Here is a 14029-nt window from a genome sequence, read left to right as displayed (position 1 = left end):
CACCGAAATGTTCGTAGAGGTCCAGTAGTAGATGCTACAAGTGAGAGGGTTGTATAGTTGACGTTCCAAGGAGAGTCAAACAACGCACTACTTCCTTCCACGCATGCATCATGAAACGAATACGTCGGTGCAGTCGAATTCGAGCGACTACGCAGGCTCTGAGACGATCACCCTTACGGCGCGCCATTCACAAACGGAAGATGAAAGGACCCTCCGCATTACAGGGTTCAGTTGGTAGCTCAGGGGTTCACGTCCAAACAATGCTTCTAGTCCTAACATACAGGTTGTCTCAGCAGGAATGGTCAGTTTTCAGGATAATGACAGAAACTATCATTCGAAGCAAAAAAGTCTAGTAAACATGTGCTCCAAAATGCATACCTAAAGAGCTATGAGCATTTCTTCGTCTTCGATAGTGCGAAACGAATCTCTTCTGCTGCAACTTCTTTGCTTTCCGAATTTTGCGAGGAGGTGGTACAGACAAAAAGAAGAAAAATTGTCTAATATACACGGGCTCTAAAAATGTACATCTTAAGAGTAATGTGTACTTATTCTGCAGAAGAGAAGTGTCTCACAGTAACAAAGATGAACAAGTGTTCATAGCACTCTCGGTATGCACTTTAGAGCCCGTATTTACTGGACTTTTTTCCTTACTTGTTCCATAGTACCACCTCTCAAAATATTGAAAACGAAGACCTTGCAGGAGAAGAGATTTACTTCGCAGTATCGAAGATGAAGTGCTCTTACTTCTAAGATACGCATTTTATAGTTCATGTTTACCTGAATTGTTGCTTCTAATGACCGTTCCTGTGGTATCCCTGAATACTGGCCATTCCTCCAGGGACACTCTACCCAACAGTTTGAGTACGCTGTTACACTCGCTATGAAGCTGTCATCTGGGTGCAGCATCTCGAATATAGGACTTTTGTCTTATTCGTTAGATAGACAAACTAACTGAGCAGGAGTCTCCCTCGTAACTTTGGAACGACCGGTGTCACTGTTTCCGTATAAAATTTTCTTGTCGTTTAGGTTTAACCCGTATCTCAAGCTTTGAACCATTTCCTGCTTCATTCTCAGAAGCTGATTGTAGAAGCTACGGCTGTGCTGGTATTTTATGTTTGTGATTCGGCTATGGTGACGTCAAGCTAAGGACAAGGAATTTATACGCGTCAATGTCTGCGATTAGAGAATTCTTATGGTATTTGTTTATGACGTATGGCAAATATCTGTCATTCGGCCAACTAAAAGAGGCATGAATTAGCATAGTATCTTTTTATTAAACACATGCTTTGTGAATATATGAAATTAATAAAATCCCCAGATTAATGAAAGGCACTATATCCAGCTGGAAGTACATACATTCATAGAAATGATATGAAAACATGATTAAATTATCAAGTACGATATAAAAGTCACGATTTATCAAAAACACTGATGCAAAACAAAAAAATGAGAAAACTACACATAACATTTAATAAGTAACAGTGAAGGAATTGCTGAATACTTTGTGTGTACAAACACATCAAAACGCTTTTACAATAAATTCTAGTATACAGGGTGAATCACATAAATATTGCACCGCAAATATTACGATAAAAGAAGGCGCCACTGATATGCAGATTTCACAGATTGGTATGCTAGAATACACAGACTGTTATGGGTTTCAAATGTGTATTTATTTAAAAAAAAGGTACAAATATTTCAATGGAACCATGCCTATTGATAGTGCTACAATCAAAGTAGACCAAATTAGAACGTCAATGGTCTTGGTTACAGGAGTCCAGTGCAAGCTGTTTACGAGATATCGTAGTTTGAACACTGTACACACCGACATTTGTTTGTTCCATGTTGTAGCGCAAACGAATGTGAATTTCACATGGGTGCGTATGTGCAGCTCTACACAGAAGTTAATAAGTCTCCGGAGGTGTCGTGTTGTTAAATGGGACAAACAAATGCAGTACCTCTGTGGGGTCTGTCTGACACGTAAAGAACCAACATACCCTTAAAACTTGTGCTCAGAATGACCATCACCAGCGTCAGCACAAGCTTGCAGTCTGCCATGCAACGACTGCTGCACACGTTCTTGCATTTCAGAGGGAATTGCAGTGTAGGCAGCAGTAATGCGCCGTTTCACGCCATTGTTACTGTTTGAAGAGGTTCACGCCTATTGGGATATCTTTCGGCCTACACGGTACACGAACGAACGGCATACTTCCTACATTCATCATAAGCCATGGGCATGTACACTGGGAAATACTATATTTCAAGCACGTCCTGTTATATCCACCATGACGCAATAAGTGACGGTCGGAACGCAGTCGCAGTGTACACACAACACAATGTAAATGAACGTAACACTGTCACCTAGCATCTAAACAATATAAGAAAGAAACAGCTGTCGGTGTAAACAATGTTCAGAAAACGATAACTCGTAAAATACTTGCACTAGCTTCCTGCAACAAACACCACTGACATTATTTACGCTACTTTTAAGATTTTACTGGCAATAGCCATGGTTCCATTTAAAAATTTGTAATTGTTGTAATACAATGCACTTTCGTCAACGTCTCAAAGTTTGTGTATTAGCTGCAAATACACACGCCTACAATTCAATACTGTGAATACCGCGCGTCGATAGTACCTTCCATGCTCGAAACATCTGCGGTAGACGGCCGGAGTGGCCGTGCGGTTCTAGGCGCTACAGTCTGGAACCGAGCGACCGCCACGGTCGCAGGTTCGAATCCTGCCTCGGGCATGGATGTGTGTGATGTGCTTAGGTTAGTGAGGTTTAATTAGTTCTAAGTTCTAGGCGACTGTGACCTCAGAAGTTAAGTCGCATAGTGCTCAGAGCCATCTGCGGTACAGGTGTTAAGTGATTCACCCTGCAATTACCAGTGTTGCTTGCAACTACAAGAATATCTCGGTGGCTTGTGTGAAGAAAAATCTGTTATTGTCGAGTTTCCTCAAGCAGAGCAGATCTGGAACACTTAATGCGGTATCTACTCTCAAACGATACTGCTATTGCAAAACAGTCGCCTGTTTCCTTACAATCAATATCGTACATGGAAGCAGTACGTGGTTAATAACACCTTCTGTGGCGTTGGTGCAGTAGCAGTACGGGACTGTGTTAATTCCAATGCGAAGAGGATATCTGGTGTAACATCTGGTTAGAGAAATTTACGTCACGATGACATAATTCGGTCGGCTGTCACGTTTCAATTTTTAACACAGCGTCAATTCAAATACAAACAAATCATCATTGCATCACTTACGGCAGGCTGCTCCTGATGATGATGATGATGATGATGATGATGATGGTGATGACAATGACGACAGACGAAGTGCTCGAAACATTTAGATATTACTAAAACTGAAAACGACAAGAAACCTAAGGAATATAATCCGAAAATATGACATGACCAGTACTATTTCACTTACGTGTAAGTAAAGGAGTTATCTTTTTTAAAAATATCATTACCAGTTTTTAATATCAAAACATCGTATAATATGTCAGACCAAGTACGAAAGCTTAGGCCTTTTAAATAAAACGCCAAACGCAAATATTTACATTCAACGCACTCATTGCTAAACAACATCTAGGGTAACCTCGCAGTACTCCACCTAGGAACAAACTAGATCTGTTAGAAGAACGTTTATACAAAGAAAAAAATTCGAGAAATGAGCAAACTGATTTCAAAAGTCATAATTTCTTCTGTAATTTTACAGATTTATTGTTCTAAAAAAGATCTAAATCTAATATTTATAACCACATACAGCATAGAAGTCACTTCAAGAAACTACAGGGAGCCATCATCATAACTGCAGTCCAGTCCCAGAGTAGGAAAAGGACAATATCTTTATAGTTATTATTTGACATATTTGAATTTTTCTTACGAAGACAGTTACTCAAAATTTTAAAATGTGATAGAAAAATCCGTTTTTCTGTGCTTCAAGCCTTTAATACAGGCAAAAACTAATTTTTTGTAGAAATGCTTACTTTGGTCACAACAGTTTTCATCATCAAAAGTATACTGTATTTGCGTAATGGCTTCAGTGGGAACAGACATGTAGAAACAATGGCTACATAATCTGTTCAGCACCTGAAGATAGTCCTTCATGGTTTGAAGTACATCACGCCTTTTAATAAAAACTGCGACTGAGAGAGAGGACGAATTTTCTTGCATTACATTTTACGAATGTGACCATTCATGGATCTAACAAGAAATGCATATAAATTAACTTACATATCAGCACGGAAAAGGTGGTTTTGTTATTATATAAATATATAATTTAAATTAAACTAACTTCTCTTGTACAGTTTTATAAAGGTACCCAGTAATGAAAGGACATATAAATTTATATTCAGCTGTTACAGTGAAAGAAAGAGGCTCTGCAGTCACCATAAACTTTAAGTCACTGATCGCTGTGGGAGACCAGCTAAATATTCGTTCCATCATATCCGGCGACACTTAAAAGTGCTTAAATGCGAATTCCTTTCCGCTAAAAAATCTTGAATACATCCAAGACTTACTTTTCTGGATGGGTTTCTCCTGAACTCTTACGAGACAGAGATTTAGAACAAAATTAAATTCTTCCCGTTCACAAGCAAATTATTTCAAATATCTGCGAGAGTATGTAGCACGTTACATGTTGTCGTCTCATCAATCACTACGAGAAAGAAAAATGAGGCCTCAGGATTTTGGGCGTGAGGACGTTTGAATGGGACAAAAGAAATTGAAATCCGTTTACAATACATCGTTTTCCTGTTTTTAATTGTTGTTACATCGAATTGTTCTCACACTGAACTTAATTCCTAACCTACATATTAATTATTTTCGTTGGAACACGCCGCTTAATATGGAACGGTGATTTACAGATGTGATGTTACAGGGTAAGTCGTGTAAGAGGTGACGCGCCTTTCACTTCCAGAACAATTCAAGAAGATGAAACGAGGTTTCTGGATAATGGGGGTATTCAGAGGGATACGTAATTCTGTAACATGGCTGATACTATTAACTCCCTGTCAACCAAGTTATAGACACAAGCATGTTTTTTAATGGAGCTCTATACTCCTTAATGGCATTCGAAAGCTACTGAAAACACACATTTAGTGTATAACGCTGGTTAATGAAAACAAACTTTTTCACAAAAGTATATGAAAATATGCTAAAATTGAGGGTCATGACGGCTGGAATCCGATATAGCGCTCTAAACAGTACCAAGGAAGGTTCTCACGCTGGGCTGCGCAAATATATGTAGCTTTTATTAAACAAGAGGCTGTACGTATTTCAAACAGATTTTATAAACCTCTTCTCATACGCTAAACGTTAACACATACTTCCCTTTAAAGAAATATCACTCCACATAAATTTGGACCGATATGCAGTATGCTATATACTAGCACCAGAAGCCCATATTCCTGTACTTTACGACTGAGTATGGCCCGGTGGTGTTTACATCATATAAAACACTTACGTATCTCTCTGTATGTAACATTTGCCGCAAACCTCGTTTAGATTTCTTGAAGCTTTCAAGAAACAGAAGAGGCGTTACGTGTTACGTGGCTCGCCTTGTATAGCTAAGAGTTGTGGTGTTGATCTAACAACTCAGTGTGAGGCCGAAAAAAATTATTAGAGTTTTCTCATCAATCTTCTGCCTGGTTGGACGCGGCAAGCCCGAATTTCTCTCCTGTGCCAATCTTTTCATCTCAGAGGAGCACTTGCAACCTATGTCCTCGGTTATTTGCTGGATGTATTCCAATCTCTCTCTTCCCATACAATTTTTACCTTCTACATCTCCCTCTAGTACCATGGAAGTTACTCCGTGATGACTTAACTGACGTCCTACCGTCCAGTCCCTTTTTCTTGTACGTGTTTTCATATGTTCCTTTTGCTCGCCGACTCTCCGAACAACTTCCTCCTTTCTTATACTAACAGTTAACCTAATTTTTAATATTTTTCTTTAGCACCACATCTCATACGTGCATACATTAATCCTTGTTCCATAGATCATGAATACGACATTTCGTAAAAATGTAGAACGTGTCACTTTAACATAAGTTTTCCTTACACAATATATATATATATATATATATATATATATATATATATATATATATATATATATATATGTGTGTGTGTGTGTACATTGATGAGAAATTGAATTGGAAGAAGCACATCGATGACCTGCTGAAACGATTAGGTTCAGCTACTTATGCTATTAGGGTCATTGCAAATTTTGGTGTTAAACATATCAGTAAATTAGGTTATTATGCCTATTTTCATTCACTGCTTTCATATGGCATCATATTCTGGGGCAAGTCGTCATTAAGAAAGAAAGTATTCATTGCACAAAAGCGTGTAATCAGAATAATAGCTGGAGCCCACCCAAGATCACCTTGCAGACATTTATTTAAGCAACTTGGAATATTCACAGTACCTTCGCAATACATAGATTCACTTATGAAACTTGTCGTTAATAACCCATACCAATTCAAAAATAACAGCGAAGTGCATAGCTACAACACTAGAAGAAAGGATGATCTTCACTATTCTGGATTAAATCTCACTTTGGCACAGAAAAGGGTGAATTTGCTGCCACAAAAGTCTTTGGTCATTTGCCAAATAGTATTAAAAGCCTGACAGATAGCCAACCAACATTTAAAAGCAAAGTAAAAGAATTTCTGAATGAGAACTCCGTCTACTCAATAGATGAATTCTTATATATATATATATATATATATATATATATATATATATATATTACAGTTACTGCTTCATATCTAAGAATTCATCTATTGAGTAGAAGGAGTAGTTGTTGTTGTTGTTGTGGTCTTCAGTCCTGAGACTGGTTTGATGTAGCTCTCCATGCTGCTACTCTATCCTGTGCCAGCTTCTTCATCTCCCAGTACCTACTGCAACCTATATCCTTCTGAATCTGCTTAGTGTATTCATCTCTTGGTCTCCCTCTACGATTTTTACCCTCCACGCTGCCCTCCAATATTAAATTGGTGATCCCTTGATGCCTCAGAACATGTGCTACAAACCGATCCCTTCTTCTGGTCAAGTTGTGCCACAAACTTCTCTTCTCCCCAATTCTATTCAATACTTCCTCATTAGTTATGTGATCTACCCATCTAATCTTCAGCATTCTTCTGTAGCACCACATTTCGAAAGCTTCTATTCTCTTCTTGTCCAAACTATTTATCGTCCATGTTTCACTTCCATACATGGCTACACTCCATACAAATACTTTCAGAAATGACTTCCTGACACTTAAATCTATACTCGATGTTAACAAATTTCTCTTCTTCAGAAACGCTTTCCTTGCCATTGCCAGTCTACATTTTATATCCTCTCTACTTCGACCATCATCAGATATTTTGCTCCCCAAATAGCAAAACTCCTTTACTACTTTAAGTGTCTCATTTCCCAATCTAGTTCCCTCAGCATCACCCGACTTAATTCGACTACATTCCATTATCCTCGTTTTGCTTTTGTTAATGTTCATCTTATATCCTCCTTTCAAGGCGCTATCCATTCCATTCAACTGCTCTTCCAGGTCCTTTGCTGTCTCTGACAGAATTACAATGTCATCGGCGAACCTCAAAGTTTTTATTTCTTCTCCATGGATTTTAATACCTACTCCGAATTTTTCTTCTGTTTCATTTACAGCTTGCTCAATATACAGATTGAATAACATTGGGGAGAGGCTACAACCCTGTCTCACTCCCTTCCCAAGCACTGCTTCCCTTTCATGCCCCTCAACTCTTATAACTGCCATCTGGTTTCTGTACAAATTGTAAATAGCCTTCCGCTCCCTGTATTTTACTCTTGCCACCTTTAGAATTTGAAAGAGAGTATTCCAGTCAACATTGTCGAACGCTTTCTCTAAGTCTACAAATGCTAGAAACGTACGTTTGCCTTTCCTTAATCTTTCTTCTAAGATAAGTCGTAGGGTCAGTATTGCCTCACGTGTTCCAGTATTTCTATGGAATCCAAACTGATCTTCCCCGAGGTCGGCTTCTACTAGTTTTTCCATTCGTCTGTAAAGAATTCGTGTTAGTATTTTGCAGCTGTGGCTTATTAAACTGATTGTTCGGTAATTTTCACATCTGTCAACCCCTGCTTTCTTTGGGATTGGAATTATTATATTCTTCTTGAAGTCTGAGGGTATTTCGCCTGTCTCATACATCTTGCTCACCAGATGGTAGAGTTTTGTCAGGACAGGCTCTCCCGAGGCCGTCAGTAGTTCTAATGAAATGTGGTCCACTCCCGGGGCCTTGTTTCGACTCAGGTCTTTCAGTGCTCTGTCAAACTCTTCACGTAGTATCGTATCTCCCATTTCATCTTCATCTACATCCTCTTCCATTTCCATAATATTGTCCTCAAGTATATACCTTAGAACTGGGTTTCCATCTGAGCTCTTGATGTTCATACAAGTGGTTCTCTTTTTCTATCTTACCCCTAGTGAGATAAGCCTCTACATCCTTACATTTGTCCTGTAGTCATCCCTGCTTAGCCATTTTGCACTTCCTGTCGATCTCATTTTTGAGACGTTTGTATTCCTTTTTGCCTGCTTCATTTACTGCATTTTTATATTTTCTCCTTTCATTAATTAAATTCAATATTTCTTCTGTTACCCAAGGATTTCTACTAGCCCTCGTCTTTTTACCTACTTGAGCCCCTGCTGCCTTCACTACTTCATCCCTCAAAGCTACCCGTTCTTCTTCCGCTGTATTTCTTTCCCCCATTCCTGTCAGTTGTTCCCTTATGCTCTCCCTGAAACTCTCTGCAACCTATGGCTCTGTCATTTTATCCAGGTCCCATCTCCTTAAGTTCCCACCTTTTTGCAGTTTGTTCAGTTTTAATCTACAGATTGTGGTCAGAGTCCACATCTGCCCCTGGAAATGTCTTACAATTTAAAACCTGGTCCCAAAATCTCTGTCTTACCATTATATAATCTATCTGATACCTTTTAGTACCTCCAGGGTTCTTCCATGTATACAACCTTCTTTCATGATTCTTAAACCAAGTGTTAGCTATGATTAAGTTATGCTCTGTGCAGAATTCTACCAGGCGGCTTCCTCTTTCATTTCTTAGCCCCAGTCCATATTCACCTACTAAGTTTCCTTCTCTCCCTTTTCCTAGTACCGAATTCCAGTCACCCATGACTATTAAATTTTCGTGACCCTTCACTATCTGAATAATTTCTTTTATTTCATCATACATTTCTTCAATTTATTCGTCATCTGCAGAGCTAGTTGGCATATAAACTTGTACTACTTTAGTAGGTGTGGGCTTCATATCTATCTTGCCCACAATAATGCGTTCACTATGCTGTTTGTAGTAGCTTACCCGCATTCCTATTTTCCTATTCATTATTAAACCTACTCCAGCATTACCCCTATTTGACTTTGTGTTTATAACCCTGTAGTCACCTGACCAGAAGTCTTGTTCCTCCTGCCACCGAACTTCACTAATTCCCACTATATCTAACTTTAACCTATCCATTTCCCTTTTTATATTTTCTAACCTACCTGCCCGATTAAGTGATCTCACATTCCACGCTCCGATCCGTAGAACGCCAGTTTTCTTTCTCCTGATAACGACATCCTCTTGAGTAGTCCCCGCCCGGAGATCCGAATGGGGGACTATTTTACCTCCGAAATATTTTACCCAAGAGGACGTCATCACTATTTAATCATACAGTAAAGCTGCATGTCCTCGGGAAAAATTACGGCCGTAGTTTCCCCTTGCTTTCAGCCGTTCGCAGTACCAGCACAGCAAGGCCGTTTTGGTTATTGTTACAACGCCAGATCAGTCAATCATCCAGACTGTTGCCCTTGCAACTACTGAAAAGGCTGCTGCCCCTCTTCAGGAACCACACGTTTGTCTGGCCTCTCAACAGATACCCCTCCGTTGTGGTTGTACCTACGGTACGGCTCTCTGTATCGCTGAGGCACGCAAGCCTCCCCATCAACGGCAAGGTCCATGGTTCATGGGGGGTAGAAGGAGTTGTCATTCAGAAATTCTTTTACTTTGCTTTTAAATGTTGGTTGGCTACCTGTCAGACTTTTAATACTATTTGGCAAATGACCAAAGACTTTTGTGGCAGCAAATTCACCCTTTTCTACGCCAAAGTGAGATTTAATCCAGAATAGTTAAGATCATCCTTTCTTCTAGTGTTGTAGCTATGCACTTCGCTGTTATTTTTGAATTGGAATGGGTTATTAACGACAAGTTTCATAAGTAAATGTATGTATTGTGAATGTACTGTGAATATCCCAAGTTGCTTAAATAAATGTCTGCAAGGTGATCTTGGGTGTGCTCCAGCTATTATTCTGATTACACGCTTTTGTGCAATGAATACTTTCTTTGTTAATGACGACTTGCCCCAGAATATGATGCCATATGAAAGCAGTGAATGAAAATAGGCACAATAGGCTAATTTACTGATATGTTTATCACCAAAATTTGCAATGACCCTAATAGCGTAAGCAGCTGAACCTAACCGTTTCAGCAGGTCATCAATGTGCTTCTTCCAATTCAATTTCTCATTAATGTACACACCCAGAAATTATGAGTATTCTGCCTTAGTAACAGACTTCTGTACATAGTCTATATTTATCAATGGTGTTATGTCATTTACTGTAGAGAATTTTATAAACTGTGTTTTCTCAAAATTTGGTAAGAGTCCATTTGCAGAGAACCACTCAATAATTTTATGGAAGACATTATTTGCAATTTTCTCCGCTGATTCTTGCTTGTTATGTGTGATTACTATACTTATATCATCAGCAAAAAGAACTAGCCTTTCATGTTCATGAATATAGAGTGGTAAGTAGTTAATATATGAGGGTTGGAACTTTAATAGTGGCAACTATTTATTTACAGCTCGGACAAAATAGATACGTGTTTCAAAGTTTTACTGACCTTCAAAATAGTCACTGGCATTGTGTATAACCCGTTGCCAGCGCTGTGGAAGTCGTACGATAGTCTTAGCAGTGCCAGTGGTGTTGACAGTTCGAGCGATGCGGTCTGTTGCCCGACTAATTTGTAGATTAGATTAGATTTACTTTCATTCCAACTGATCTGTAGTGAGGAGGTCCTCTAGGATGTGGAACATATCAGAAAAACAACAATACATGACAAATATTTACGACTAAAACAAATAAGCTAATGTACCATTCCACAGGTCCCAAGTGGAATGATCATAATTTTTTTATTGAACACTATAAGAAAGAGTCATTTTACAAATACTAATGCACTGAATTTAAAATAAAAAGTTTTTAGTTATTTATAAGGTAATAAACATGTAATACAACTACTATAACACTTATTTACAATGAACACATTACTGTACTGAAATGGTGCAGTAGTTACACACACACACACACACACACACACACACACACACACACACACATTTACAACGAACAAACTACTGCACTGAAATTGTTCAGAAGTATATATATATATATATATATATATATATATATATATATATATATATATATATATATATATATATATATGAATGATGGGGCTGCTAAGTGCTATACCACCGACTGCACTCCCCTGACTTAAGTTCTCGTAAGTTCAACTCGATTTCTAAACTGAAGGAAACACTTCACGGCGTTCACTTCAGAACGGCTACAAATTCGTCGGGCAACAGATCGCGTCGCTCGAACTGTCAACACAACTGGCACTGCTAAGAATATCCTACGACTTCCACATCGCTGCAACGGGTTATACACAACGCTGGTGACTATTTTGAAGGTCAGTAAAACTTTGAAACACGTATCTGTTTTGTACGAGCTGTAAATAAATGGTTGCCACCATTAAAGTTCCAACCCTCGTATATTAAGAACAAGAAGGGAGTTTCTGCTGTTCTGTTTTTTCTACAGGCCATGTATCGCTGTCATAGAATGCTGTGCTTCACCGTACATTCCAGAAATTTGTTCCTCAAGGCCTATGTTTAATACTAGTAGATTTTTATTGGCCAGGAACGCCCTTTTTGCCCGTCCGTTTCTTATGCCTTCCTTGCTCCGTCCGTCATGGGTTATTTTGCTTTCTACGCAGCTGAATTCCTTAATTTCGTCTATTTCGTGAACACCAATCCTGATGTTAGGTTTCTCGCAGTTCTCATTTCTGCTACTCCTCGTTACTTTAATCTTTCTTCAATTTACTCTCAATTCATATTCAGCAGCCATTAGAACGTTCATTTCATTCAGCAGATCATGCGCTATTTCACTTTCTCTGGGGATAGCAATGTCATCGACGAATATTTCATTGATATCTTTTTCACCTTCAATTTTAATTCCACTCTTGAACCATTCTTTTATTTACGTCATTGGTTCTTCGATGCATAAATTGAACAGTAAGGGTGAAAGATTACACTCCTGTCTTACACCCTATTTAATTCGAGAATTTCGTTTTTGGTCTCCCTCTCCTGTTGTTCCCTCTTGGTTATTTTACCTATCGTGTATTACTAATCTCTCCCTATAGCTTACCCCAACTTTTCTCAAAATTTCAAACGTCTTTCACCATTTGACAATGTCGAACGTATTTTCCAGGTCGACAAATCCTATGAATGTGTTTTGATTTTTCTTCAGTCTTGTTTCCATTATCAATCACAACGTCAGAACTGCCTCTCTGGTACCTTTATCTTTCCTAAAGACAAATTGATCATCAGCTAACAGATTCACAATTTTCTTTTCCTTTCTTCTGTATTTTCTTTTTGTCAGAAAATTAAACGCATGAGCTGCGAAGCTGATCGTGAGGAATGCTGTGTCTAGACAAGACAGTCTAGACACAAGGGAGGTAGCCGAAAGGGCACGCGTCAACTCAAGGCGTCTTGCGTTAAGTCTGAAACAGGATACGTGATGAAAGCTATAAAGAAAAGAACGGAGCTTCTCGTATACTTAACTTTAATTTCTTGTTGTACATTCCTCTTGATAATACAAGTGAGACTCTCTCCAGATATGGTTAATGGCGCCTTGCTAGGTCGTAGCCATGCACTTAGCTGAAGGCTATTCTAACTGTCTCTCGGCAAATGAGAGAAAGGCTTCGTACGTGTAGTCGCTAGCAATGTCGTCCGTACAACTGGGGCGAGTGCTAGTAAGTCTCTCGAGACCTGCCGTGTGGTGGCGCTCGGTCTGCGATCACTGCCAGTGGCGACACGCGAGTCCGACATGTACTAATGGACCGCGGCCGATTTAAACTACCACCTAGCAAGTGTGGTGTCTGGCGGTGACACCACAAGGAACCCTGGCACTTGTCGGCTCTTGCTATCTTCCGAACTGTGTGGATGATGTTTTTTAAGAAAATATGATGGTATATTGCCAATATCATAGGTTTAGACACCAACGTGAACAGTCGTTTTGTTGCCACTTCCACCAATGATTTTAGAAATTCCGATAGAATGTTGTCTATCCGTTCTACATTATTCGATCTTAAGTCGTCCAAACCTCTTTTAAATTGTGATTCTAATATTGGATCCCCTATCTCTTCCACATCGACTGCTGTTCCTACTTCTATCACCTCACGAGACAAGTCTTTTAATGTTACTATCCTTGTTTCTAGTTTCATCGAAGGATGTTTTGACTTTTACGTATTCTAAGTCAGTCTTTCCGACTATCATTTCTTTTTCGATTTCTTCTCAGTTTTCGTGCAGCCATTTTCCCTTAGCTTCTCTGCACTTCTTATTTATTTGATTCCTAAGTGACTTTTATTTCTGTATTGTTCTCTGAACACTTTTGTACTTCTTTCCAAATAGGATATTTATTTCATGAATTCAAAGTGACCTTAATCTACTGATTTACACCCGTTGAAACTAAACTCATTGCGAAACTATATCGAAATAATTTGGTCGATGTCAGGAATGTAGTGTTGTCTGCGAATGGGACAACAGCGTGTAGTGTAGCAAACGACACTCGTTTCCGTATCTGCCAATAAAGTATGTACCACGTATTTTACGGAGATCTTTTACGTTTTAAAGTACAGGCACGTTTTTTTGAAAGTATAAAAAA

Source organism: Schistocerca nitens, chromosome 8 (genome assembly GCF_023898315.1).
Source record: "Schistocerca nitens isolate TAMUIC-IGC-003100 chromosome 8, iqSchNite1.1, whole genome shotgun sequence".
Taxonomy (NCBI): domain Eukaryota; kingdom Metazoa; phylum Arthropoda; class Insecta; order Orthoptera; family Acrididae; genus Schistocerca; species Schistocerca nitens.
This window is presented reverse-complemented; position numbering follows the sequence as displayed.